This window comes from Labeo rohita, chromosome 16, assembly GCF_022985175.1.
Source record: "Labeo rohita strain BAU-BD-2019 chromosome 16, IGBB_LRoh.1.0, whole genome shotgun sequence".
NCBI lineage: Eukaryota > Metazoa > Chordata > Actinopteri > Cypriniformes > Cyprinidae > Labeo > Labeo rohita.
In genome coordinates this window covers 10644042-10657372 of record NC_066884.1, presented here as the reverse complement: position 1 = coordinate 10657372, position 13331 = coordinate 10644042, and the positions used below count along the sequence as shown (strand labels likewise).

Here is a 13331-nt window from a genome sequence, read left to right as displayed (position 1 = left end):
CAAAGTTTACCCCAAAATTAAAGTTTGATGAAAATGTACTCAAAATCAGGCCATCCAAGATGTAGACGAGTTTGTTTCTTTATTGAAACAGATGCTCACCAGTGGATCCTCTGCAGTGAATGGGTGCCATCAAAATGAGAGTTCAAACAGCTGATAAAACATCACAATAATCCAGTTCTGATGGCACCTATTCACTGCAGAGGATCCAATGGTGAGCAAGTGGTGTAATGCTAAATGTCTCCAAAGTGTGAGTAAATTTTCATTTTGGGGTGAACTATTCATTTAATAGACCTCATCTCTCATTTTATTTATTTATTTGCTTCCAAAAGTAGTAGTTATTGAGTTTTTCTTGATTTTATTCATATTTTTGCACTTATTTTAACCATTTTAGTTAAACATTTGAGTGAGTGTGTGCTACTACAATGTAATTTAATTTAATTTGATTGACAATTTAATATTTCATTTTAACATTGTTCAACAAACACTTATTTAAAAAAAAAGAAAGAAATTTCAAAGACTAGATTTTTTTATGTGGTGTGATCCCTTTAAAGTTTAAGGAAGCATTACTGGTTAACAGCTGGCAAAAAAGAAATAATAGCTCAGTAACATTATGAATGATTAATATTTAATATGGCTCTATATAATATCAACATTCTTATCTTGTTTTGCAAACACAAATCAGCAAAGCCTGTTAATTCTTTGTCTTTCTGTATCTGTGAGCTCTTAATATTTTGTGACAACAGATACTGCCTTTCTCTCTTGCGTTGGTCTTAACCTCACACTTATTTAAACAGCGTAGCACACACAACGCACACACGCAGAAATCGCCAACTGTAGAACTGAAACCCATCCAAATTCACAGCATGCTTGGGGATTTTCACACATGCCCAATTTCATGACTGGACAGTAAGCTTGCAGCCAAAATGTGACACTGCCTGTATTGATTTACTGTCATTCACGCAGCAGGTGTGTAAATTGGCTGCAGAAGGGTAGTTGTCAAAGCAATGACATGCTGGGGATGCCAGGAGACCTCAGGGAGGCAGAAACGTGGCATTCCAACAAGTGTTGAAAGCAGTGCATGAATTCTATGAAGAATTTCAAGGTTTGTGAAGAAGTTTTTGGGGAGTTGGACAATGAGCATATTTTCAAAAAAAAGTGTTCCTTTAAGTAATATATTTCTGTCACAGGTAAAGTTAAACTGGACTTTTATTGACAGGTTGCTGTGAAGACCTTTAAGTTTCTGTTTGTATATGATTTAAAGAAAGATTTTTCTCAAAAGAAATGATAAAATGCTTAAGTGACTCTCAGAGCAGTTCTAGAGATTCTGTTTATATGTTCACATACTCATATATTGATGCAGGAGAGGCTGAAACACTGCCAGCTTCACACAGGCTTTAGTACATGTGTAGTAAACGAAACTGTGCATCTGCGCCATTCATTCACAGAAAGACACGCGGAACATAAAGGATTCATATTTAAATAGTATTTTTGTGGCTTAATATTCACTGACAGGCATTAAGTGTACTGACCTAGTTTTGATTTATTCATCCAAAATTCTGTTACAGTAAATTCCATTTTTATGACTGGATTCCACGTTTTCCACATTGTGGAAATCATAGAGCCCTATACTAGTTCCTACTCCAAATGATTTATAAAGATATTTAAATTCTATAATCCAGTTCAGTTATTACAATACGGTTGAATGTTCCTAATATATGTAGAATTAGAACTGAATTTTTCAAGACTCTCCATTCTTGTGTTTTGGAAGGGTTCAGGCGTTAAATGAGGGCGCCAGACCCCCTCCCCCTCAAACCCCTCTTGTAATTTGCACCCTGTGATAGACTGTTATGTCAGAAATCTAGAAGCAGTAATGCATAGGCTCTTCATCATAATATGCCTGTAGTTTGTGCATTAGCTAATGTAGAAATGGCTCAAAATGATTGGTGAAGCTGTAAAACACACGCTAAGTGCATGTGGTTTGTGCCTTTGCGATCCTCTAAGTGAATTGTACAGAAGGCTAATTCATATCATTGTTCCAGCAGGTTAAGCCGATAATTCAGTCCACGACACAACCGTGAGAAGTTTTTCTTCGAGACTCATTCAGAATGAGAGTGAAAGGAATTAAGTCCAAGGACTTGAGGACCCTATCAAGGGCGACTGGGACACAATCAATATGTGAAAGGAGCGAGGATGTTCTGGCATGGCTGTGATTCAGATTCTGCTGTATTCAAGGTCACTAATGAGCTTTGCCCATCACTGTTTTGCAGTTTCACCAGCGGCATGACTCATAAACGCCCCCACAGCGGCCCGCCATTCTCCTCTCCTGTCAGGTTCAAACAAACAGCAGCTCAACGCTGTGAAAATTATCAATGCAGCACTTTGTTTAGACAAACAATGTTAAATAGACTAATTACAGAACACCAGGGAATCCCGGGAAACTGAATCGCGGGGCGGAGACTTTTCGGCACGTTACGGGTTTATGAAAAAATCTAGTTCACGTGACGAAGGCCAGACGATACAGGGTCGGGTGCGTGCATCATCTTTCAATCTTTTTCTTTTTATGTCAGACAAGAGGAGTCCGCTCTGTCTATCAAACCACTACCTACCGGGAGGGAGAATTGGCATCTGGCGGAGGCAGCAATTAATGTCTGCCGAAAGAGATGCTTTCCATCACCTCCCTTTAATAGCCAGCATGTGGAGTGCATCTCGGCAGATGTTACACAGGAATTCATTAACGCCCGTTACCAATCATACGCCTCCCTTGTAAGCTATTATCCACAACCCTGGGTATGAGATATATTCTAAATCCAGCACGCAGCACTCCCCCGACAACTGTCATATACCACATAAAACAACATGTGGCGTTTGAATGAGTGGTCCTTCCGGTCTGACTGGAGAATAGCTTCTGGAAGGGGAGAGGGACGTGGGACTGAGGCTTTGCTGCAGTATTTTAAATACAATTCACAATGCAATATAGTCTTTGGCTAGGTTCACATCACAGTTCAAATCTGATGGTTTATTTCTTTTGCATGTGGCACAGATCTGTTTTTAAGATTGAATTTATGTAATGTAAAGACCCGCTTCTTTAAATACGAAAGTAGCTATGTTTTCATGTTTAAAAAATTACAGTGTTACATAAAAAATGAATATATTATAAATGTAGGTTAATATTATCTGTAAAATATTTACTGTGCCTTCTGTTAAAGGGATAGTTCACCCAAAAATGAAAATTACCCCGTGATTTACTCACTCTCAAGCCATCCTAGGTATATATGACTTTCTTCTTTCAGATAAATACAATCGGAATATATTATATTAAAAAAAATGTCCTTGCTCTTCCAAGTTTTATAATGGCAGTGAATGGGTGTTGAGATTTTAAAGCAAAATAAAGTGCATCCATCCATCATAAAAAGTGCTCCACACAACTCTGAGGGTTAATAAAGGCCTTCTGAACCGAATTGAAAAATATCCATATTTAATATAAGAAAAATCCATATTTAAAACTATTTTTCAAAACTTGGTTCTCGCGAGACTAACATATTCTCACCGGAGCTTACGCTATGCCTACATCCTACGTCATCCACTGGAACGCCACTCTCTTGTGAATGTGCGTACAGCAGTTAGCAGAAGCTAGAGATTATGGTTTATGACGTTTTAAATATGGATATTTTTCTGACACAAACACATTGATTCACTTCAGAGGGCTTTTATTAACCCCTGGAGCCATGTGGAGTACTTTTTATGATGGATGGATGCACTTTATTTTGCTTCAAAATCTCAACACCCATTCACTGCCATTATAAAGTTTGGAAGAGCCAGGATGTTTCTTAATATAACTCTGATTGTATTCGTCTGAAAGAAAAATTCACTAGGATGGCTTGAGGGTGAGTAAATCATGGGGCAATTTTAATTTCTGGGTGAACTATCCCTTTACAACACATTCTCACTCCCTACTCATCACATATTGATGCTTGGTCAGGACCCCTTTGCATCACTTCAGCATCATTTTTCGACGTACAGGGTCCTCCATTGTTTTAAATAAGAAATCTCTGGCGTCAATATGCTGGTGTGAAAGGCTTTGGGAATTTTATTGTCATAATTTACATATTGGGTAATAATTTATATATATATATATATATTACAGTATTTACCCATTTATGAGCACGTAACCTAACCCCTGCCCCTAAACCTAACCATTTGTCAATATAAAACACAGGATATAACAGACCGATACAAATACAGTCACAATTTATTTAAAAAGTATTAATATCCCAAGTCTTCTGATGCAAAACGATTGATTTCTGAGAGGAATAGACGCGATTGCCATCTATGTCCACCATAAAGCTCATCCTGTGTGCAGTCTGTGCCAAACAAAACCCTCCCAATTGCTACTTAAAACTAGCCCAAAACTAGCCCAATCACGTTTCGAGGGGGGTCCCCCTTTAAAAATCGTGTTCCGGGGATAAACTACACGTTTTTTTTTTTTTGGGTTCCCCTGGAAAAATTATATTTCAGGGGCTAAATATGACATTATTGGGGTCGCTTCAACCTGCAGACATCAAAAACAACCCGTGGCAACAGTGTTAAAATAGCCCAATTCTGCGGGAAAACCACAGACTTGGCAACACTGGTCTGTGCACAAACTTAAAAATTGCTGGGAGAAGAAGCATTACATCAGCTTTGGTTGCATCATGCTAAGCATGTTCGGGAGTATCTTTTTGAATCGGGAGTGAGATCATCTTCAGCGATTAAACCTTATGATTTACTCTGTTCTTTGCATAAAGATATAAGAGCACTTGGAATGCAACGTGATTTGTGATACTTTTATACTGCTTTTTATGGTCAGTTTTTGCAATAAATACCTGCCACTGTACTTTTATTTGTCTGTTTTATATTGTTTAGAAGTGGGTAGGTTTAGGATAGGGGTGGGTTAAAATATCTGTTAAAGTATATTCATATAAAATGATTTCTAGTTTTGCAAATGCATGCAAACCACTAAATGTGACGCATAATGCAAATAACTAAAAGCAATGGACTCTGCACGTCCAAAAGTGATGCTAAAGGGGTACCCTGAGTGTCAGAAAGTGATGCCAAAAGGTCCTGACCAAGCATCAATATGTGACAAGTTGGGAGTGAGAACATCTACCATTAAGAGTACTGTTGTATGTACAAATCTGACGAGAAGGCAAAATCTATGGCTGTCAGTACAATACAATGCAATTATGTGAACTAAAAAAGAAGGAATTGAAAATTGTGAAATTTGATAAATGTTTTTTGATTAATTAATAAATTAATAATATATGTATTCATTTATTTTATGTTTTATTTTAGAATTTTTCATTCAATTTCAAACAATTTTCTCAGGTCTTTCCTGCAGATACGCAGTTTGAATATTCTTTTTGTATCAAAAAATCCAGTTCTGAATCAAGTAGAGCTGTTTTTTTGCAATGTCACAGCACAAGCATAGTGAGGTCAGAATTAATCCAATTTTTATTTATTTGTCATAATTGCACACTCATCAACATGCAATTTGATGACATTCAGCACTGTTTCACTAAAATTGCATCCATTTGTTTGTTTACTTCTGATGAATGTGCCAGGGTAGATTTTTTTCACATTTAATTAAAAAAGCTGCTTTTTCAGTCCAATGACTGATAATGCAACTAAATAAATAATTAACAGAAAATCCAAAAAATTAGGCATTAGCTAAAAAATATCGCCAGTGTTGCCATAGACTAGCACCATAAGCTATTTAAAGGGACATTTCCCCTGAAGCAGCCTGGGTTAAGTGCATTGCTCAAGGGCACAATGACGATGACGCATGGCTTGCTTCTTGTGGAAGCCCTAACCACTAATCCAAAGCCAAAAAAAGGTCAAAGCAACATTTATTGTCATTAAATAAAAGTACGCTTTTGTTAATTGAAATGAATCACATATAAAATAAAATACATATATTAAATGAAAACCTTAAACTAACATATAGAAAGAAGTTAAAGTTATCTGGAAATAAATAATCATTGAAACTAAAATAACAAATAAACCTAAAAATTAAACTAAAATCAAAATTGAATGATCAAAATAAGAGCAAATTCAGAATATTAATAAATACTTAATACTAAAATAACACTGGAAAGTAAACAAACTTAAGCCTGTCAACTGTTGAGTCCCTACATGTTGATGATGTGTGAACGCTGAGCCTCTTGGGTAAACAGAAATGAATTGCTAGATCATCTATGAATGTCTTTTGAGTTCATCCCTGTGATTTACAGTGGAACACTTTCTGTTCAAGAATAGAGTTGTCAGTCATATTAAATACCCAATCCACTGTCAGATCAGACGTGAGATTGTGCCAGTGACAGATGGGGGGGAAAAAAGCTAGCATACAAATAGCATGAAAGTAGAACCCACTGTGAAAAAAGGCCATTAAACAGCATGGAGCTGAATTAGTAAAACACACTATATGTGTGTTGACATACAGTGACTCAGAAGGGGGTTTAAAAGGTTGTAAGATGTCAGTGTTTTTGATCAAACACTAAAAAAAGCAACAGTTGGAAGGAAGTTATAGTCCATTTTACTCTGTGTGTGTGTGTGTGTGTGTGTGTGTGTCATTTTGCATGTGTGTACAGTGCGGCTGTCTGACAGCGTTCCCAGAGAGGCCACATGGGAACCGCTGTCACCTCTAATCTTCAAGACCATACAAACACCCCGCAGTGCACTGAGCGGAGAAAGAGAGAGAGAATATGCAATCGTGGTTGAGCTACAGTGGCTGAATAAGAACTTCAGAACCAATAAGGATGCTGTCATGTTCAGAGCTACAAAGTGAAGTCCGGATCACTGAATGATCATTTTTGGTAAGATATAGATCACTCTTTCCATCATTCATTCACAACGAGGCTTTTGCTGGCTTCACGGCACTATTTTGAGCCAGAATAGCTCACGCTAGAAGTGATTTATAGATATCTGTGCCCAGTTTTCTCTGCTGGATTGTGAAATATTACCACCTCAGGAAGTGCTTTATGTAGGGGCCTGGATATTTATTGTTTACACGTGTAAGTGTGCCTACACACCATAGGCTTTGCTACACTCACGCCCCCCTGTCTTCCATACCGTCTAAAATGCCATTAAGCTGTCAGCGTCTTAAAAATGTGTGATTATGGATCTCTCCTCATGTCTGCTGAAAGCAGCAGCTGCAGTAAGCATATAAAGTTATTTTGCTATGAATCCTCCCCTTACCAGTAATTACAGAAACACTTTATTATTATTTAGCTTTTATTTTAGCATTATCTTTGTACCATATTTTATTTTATTTTATTTTATTTTGCATTTTTCTTTCATTCATTACTGACTATTTAAGGATTACAGATAAGAGAGGTATTTTTAGGAACTTTAAAGGGATAGTTCACCTAAAAATGACACATCTGTCATCATTTATTCACCCTGAAGTCCTACCAAAGCTCTATGAGTTTCTTTCTAATTTTAAAAAAAGAAGATATTTTGTTCAATAACTTGAGAAATTGTAGCACAAAGTCATTATTTTCTTTGCACACAAGAAGTTTTCTCGTAGCTTCATAAAATTAAGGTTGAATCACAGATGTAACATGGACTATTTTAAAGATGTCCTTACTGCTTTTCTGTGTTGTTCTAGAAAGGTTTAGTAGTGTATCATTTATTTTATGGCTTTATTATTGGTGCAGGATTGTGTGTTTCAGCTTTGGTTAATGTTTTCTAGCACAAGCAAAATTTCTAAAATGTCCCATTCCTTTTTGCCATGGATGATTTTGTCCTCAAAACTTTACGAAGGCCTTCCGTCTGCTGAAAACAGGGAAAAATAACTAGTGGCAGGGATGTGTCTAATGCAGAGCAGTCGTTGAGCATTAGTTTTCTCTTCGTTAGCATCTGATTTAATGAGTGGAGAAGCCTACTGGATTTTTTTTTAAATGTTTCGCTGTGTGTACACTGTGGTTATCATCAGTGGCAGATTCTGTTATACAGAAGCGATGTACTTTGCTGCACAGCTCCAGAGATATGACAAATTAAAATGTATCAACATTTAATCCTGCTCCTGGTACATGTCTACTGATATACACTACCAGTCAAAAAGTTGTGAACAGTAAGATTTTTAATGTTTTTTTTTTTTTTTTTTTTTTTTTTTTAAGAATTCTCTTCTGCTCACCAAGCCTGCATTTATCTGATCCAAAATACAGCAAAAGCAGAAATATTGTTAAATATTTTTACTATTTAAAATAACTGCTTTCTGTTTGAATGTATTTTAAACTGTAATTTATTCCTGTGATCAAAGCTAAATTTTCAGCATCATTCCTCTAGTCTTCAATGTCACATGATCCTTCAGAAATCATTCTAATATGCTATTCGCCATTCAGTTTTTTTCAGGATTCTTTGATTTACAGACCAGCATTTATCTGAAATAAAAAGCTTTTGTAACATTATACACTATACACTATACCATTCAAAAGACTGGAGTCAGTATAATTGTTTTTAAAGCAAGGTCAAAATTGGTCAAAAGTGATGATAAAGACATTTATAATGTTACAACAGATTTCTATTTCAGATGCTGTTCTTCTGAACTTTCTGTTCATCAAAGAAACCTGAAAAAAATTCTACTCAACTGCTTTCAGCATAATAATAATAAATATTTTTTTAGCAGAAAATCAGAATATTAGAATGATTTCTGAAGGATCATGTGACTGGAGTAATGATGCTAAAAATTCGGAACACAAAATAAGATATTTTTGATGAAATCCGTGAGCTTTCTGACCCTGCATAGACAGCAATGCAACTGACACATTCAAGGCCCAAAAAGATATTAAGGACATCATTAAAACAGTCCATGTGACATCAGTGGTTCAACCTTTTTTATGAAGCTACAAGAATACTTTTTGTGCCCAAAAAAAAAAAATAAAAAAAAATAACACTCAACAATCCCCTCTCTTCCATGTCAGTGGACTGATGCGGCAAAGAAGAAATTAGGAAAAACAACATGAGGGTGAGTAATTAATAACAGACTTTTATTATTTTTGAGTGAACTAACCCTTTAAAGGAGAAGTCCACTTCCAGAAAAAAAAACTTTACAGATAATGTTCTCACCCCCTTGTCAACCAAGATGTTCATATCTTTTTTTTCTTCAGCCGTGAAGAAATTGTTTTTTTGAGTTAAACATTTCAGGATTTTTCTCCATATAATGGACTGCTATGGTGCCCCTATTTTGAACTTCCAAAATGCAGTTTAAAAGCGGCTTCAAACGATCCCAAATGTGGTTGTAAACGAAGAAGGGTCTTATCTAGTGAAACGATCGGTTGTTTTCATTTAAAAAATACAACTTAAATACTTTTTAATCTCAAACACTCGTCTTGTCTTGCTCTCCTTGAACACTGTGTATTCTGGCTCAAGACAGTTAGGGTATGTCAAAAAACTCCAATCGTACTTCTCCCTCAACTTCAAAAATGATTTTAAAATCATCCTACATCACTGCAGAAGTTCCGACCCAGTCTATGCAAAGTGAACATGCAAAGAAGATCAAACACCCTCAATAAAAAAGGTAAAACAGCGATATAAGGTGATTTTGAAGCTGAGGCAGAACATGAGATGGGAATTTTTTCGACATACCCTAACTGTCATGAACTGGAAAAAAACAGTCCAGGCAGAGTGAGACAAGATGAGCGTCTGACATTAAAAAGTATTTAAATTGTATTATTTTTATGAAAATAACCGATCGTTTCACTAGATAAGACCCTTCTTTCTCGGCGGGGATTGTTTACAACCGCATTTGGAATCGTTTGAAGCCGCATTTAAACTGCATTTTGGAAGTTCAAAATCGGGGCACCATATCAGTCCATCATATGGAGAAAAATTCTGAAATGTTTCCCTCAAAAAACATAATTTCTTTACAACTGAAGAAAGAAAGACATAAACATCTTGGATGACAAGGGGGTGAGTACATTATCTGTCAATTTTTGTTCTGGAAGTGGACCTTTAATTTAAATATTTCTTAAATAATTGTATTTTTATATTACGGCTTATAATGTTTTATTATTTTTATTAATATCTTCTTGTATAGTAGCTCATATATCCAAATGTCCACCTGAGGATGGTGTCCTAATAACGTTATGCAGACCACAGCTTGATTTCTTCAAAGATTCTCTCTGCCATAGATTCCACTTCATTTCAATTGGTGTGTGAAGTGATAAACAGTCCAAATAATGTCCCTGAAGTGCTCTAATCTGCTTAGAGGGAGAAGATGGGTGAAGAGCGGCGTTAATTTCATCAGAAAGCTGACTGACTGAATACTGGTGCCTGACGTTTCAGTCTGCTGGAGGAAAAATGACCTTCCTCTTCATATCATTATACACCAAAAATACTCCCACAACTCCCCCTAATGAGAAAACTCCATTACACCCCACACAAAATCACTGAAACAAGTGTGTCTGCATGTGTGTAACGGCGATACGCACGGACGGGGAGTAGATAATGAGATAATTATGTTTATGGTGAGGCGCAGTAACCGCTAAACCTCAAACATTCATATCGTGGTCATGCCGCACAGCTCCCACAATGCACTACCAACCGCCTCCGCTGACCTGCGATCTCAGGAAAGCATCTACAAAAATAAAAAGTTGCGAGATGTGACTCACTTTAGCGGACGCGTCCCTTCTTTGAATTCGTTCAATTACTCTGCTTTTTTTGAATAATTCAAGGCCGATGAAAAATTTAGAGTCCTTTGCTTCAGTGTTAACAAGGAAAGCTACTCTGCGTTCATGCGGCCATCATGTGCGCAGGATATGATGTCATGAGTAATTTATGATGGGACACCTTGTGGAAGTAGAAGGGGAAATGTTTAGTGGTCAGCTCAGCCAGTCCCAGACAGGGCACCTGTTTCTACACCTGCACTAAATCAGGTGAGCTATTTGTCAACGTTTGCTCCGATATCATATTAATGAAGCTGGGAATGTGCAGTTATGAATTATGAACACGACAGGCCTAATTCTGCAATACTTACAGGACTTCTGGTGTGCTACTATATGTACGAATACACATGCGTCGACATGCCGAACGTGAGGGTTTTGAAGGCTCTAAAGGTGCAGGTGGCTACAAGGATTTATTTAGCCTCCTCACACACCCCAAACTTTAATTTGATTTATTGATCATTTTAAAGAGAAGATTACAGAGGCTTGAACTTTGTTTTTCTTCCCTGAGATTGGCTAACATTCTCCAGCTTTAATGGTTTCTTCAGGGTTATTGACTGATATATTATCCTCTGACTCTGAGAGCCAAGGTTTTCCGATGGTCAATTACTCTACCACTGTGCAACAGGATAGAGAAAAGAGAAAGACAGAGGGTGAAAGTTTCTTTCAGTGGTCTGGTGGTAAAAGACTGTTGTGTTTGAGGGTTTTTTTCCCCCCTCCCTTGGCTGAGCTATGACCAAAATCAATTGAGAAGCAAACATCTAATCAATACTTGTTTGACAGAGCTATTAATCTGTTTACCATTCATTGTATTAATGCAGTTGTACTGAATTTTTTTTTTTTTTTTTTTTTTTTGTATATTTGTAATTCATTTACTCTGTTATTTGTAATATGGCACTGAATGTTATCTATCTATCTATATATTTATCTATCTATCTATCTATCTATCTATCATCTATCTATTTATATAATTTATCTAATTTATATAACTTTTAGTTTTTACCTTTACACAAAGAATTTAATATTAAACAAATATCAAAAATATTATTGCATATTGATTATAATGCTTAAGGCATTTGGTTTTAGTTTTCAGTTTTGTTTTGTTTTGTTTTTTATGTTCAGTTAACATGAAAATAATTACCACTATTGGCCATTTCTAAAGCTTTTTTAAAAAAGATTACTATATTTTCACAATTTATATTTCTAGACAGCAATGATGGGATATAGAAAAAAAAAAAAAAAAAAAAAAAAAAAAAGTGTAAAAATAGGGTACAATGTATTGTATTAATATGAAGGAATTTTTAGTGTAGATTTTTTTTTAAATGTATTTATTTATTTATTGGTGTTTTTCCTGTATTTTGAATTTTGAACAGCATTGCATTATGTTGTAGAGTAAAGGTAAATAGAGTAAAGGCAGGAAATTACCAGTACATCTTATGTTTGTTTGTTTGTTTTGTTTTGTTTTGTTTTGTTTTGTTTTGTTTTGTTTTGTTTTGTTTTGTTTTCCTTATTTAAGTTTCAAATCTATTTAAAATAGATTATTAACAATAAACTGGTGCAAGAAAATATTTTGATATTTTATTATACATACACACTGTATATCTTTTTACATTTTGATGCCTTTACCTTCATTTAGTGCTTAAAGTTTATATATAAAAACAAAGAATTTAATATCACTGTTAAGTTTAATCTTTGGCAAATATCAAAAATATGATTGAATATTCATTTTTTTTTTTTTTTTTTTTTTTTTGGTAATTAATTTTTTTTAATATTTTACCTGTAATTTGAATTTTGAACTGCATTGTGTTATGTTGTAGAGTAAACGGAAATGTTAATAGAATTAATTGAATTTGAAAATTAATTAATTTGAAATTGGGTTTCTGATTTAGGTTTTAAATCTATTTAAAATAGATTATTAACAATATACTGTTGAAAATTTAAATTAATAATTATCCAAGCTCATTTAATATTTTTTTTAAATTTTGATTGCCATTACCCTTTATTTAAGGCTCACTTAAAATGTATAATATATATATATATATATATATATATATATAGTAATATTGGTATTTATCAATAAACATTAACAATAATTACCTTCATATATATATGTATATATATATATATATATATATACACACACACACAATTTTTTTGACAGGTGTTTCACCTGTATTTTGGATGTTGCACTGCATTGCATTATGTTGATTATGTCTATTCAAATTAATGGATAATGTTCTTGCAGAAAATTACCAGTACATTTTTATTTCATTTTATATATACACTGTGGGAACACTTGATATTCTGTATATTTTATAGACATTCAATTCCAGACAATAAGATTTCATAATGCATGGCTCTTAATTGTTAATAAATTGTCACATAAACTTCAAATGTCAAGTGAAGGTGAGAATTTATCTTCCTTTTTGCAACACCAGTATGCTTTGCGTGAAAGCCTTGCAAGTGACTATTTATCTATTATGGGGGGATTGTCTTGTCTTGTTTATTGCATTATAGCCGTGTACATTCAGTATTAGACACCGTTAATTCTTTCATAAAGGGGAAAGCACTCAATTCTGAATAATTCATACAGCGCAGGGGCCTATTAAAGGTTACAAGTTACAACCTTGT

At 34.9% G+C, this 13331-nt stretch overlaps 1 protein-coding gene across 2 annotated transcripts in view; it reads left to right on the top strand.

Moving 5' to 3' along the window:
* Positions 1 to 13331, top strand: part of tsnare1 (T-SNARE Domain Containing 1) — a 250043-nt gene that overhangs the window by 235301 nt on the left and 1411 nt on the right. Inside the window, exon 13 of one of the 2 annotated variants that reach the window (XR_007829269.1) lies at positions 6627 to 6851. The gene's annotated coding sequence lies outside the window, so the exon portion shown is untranslated. Of the gene's footprint in view, positions 1 to 6626; positions 6852 to 13331 lie in introns of those variants that run through there. The other variant, XM_051130353.1, reaches the window with a different exon arrangement.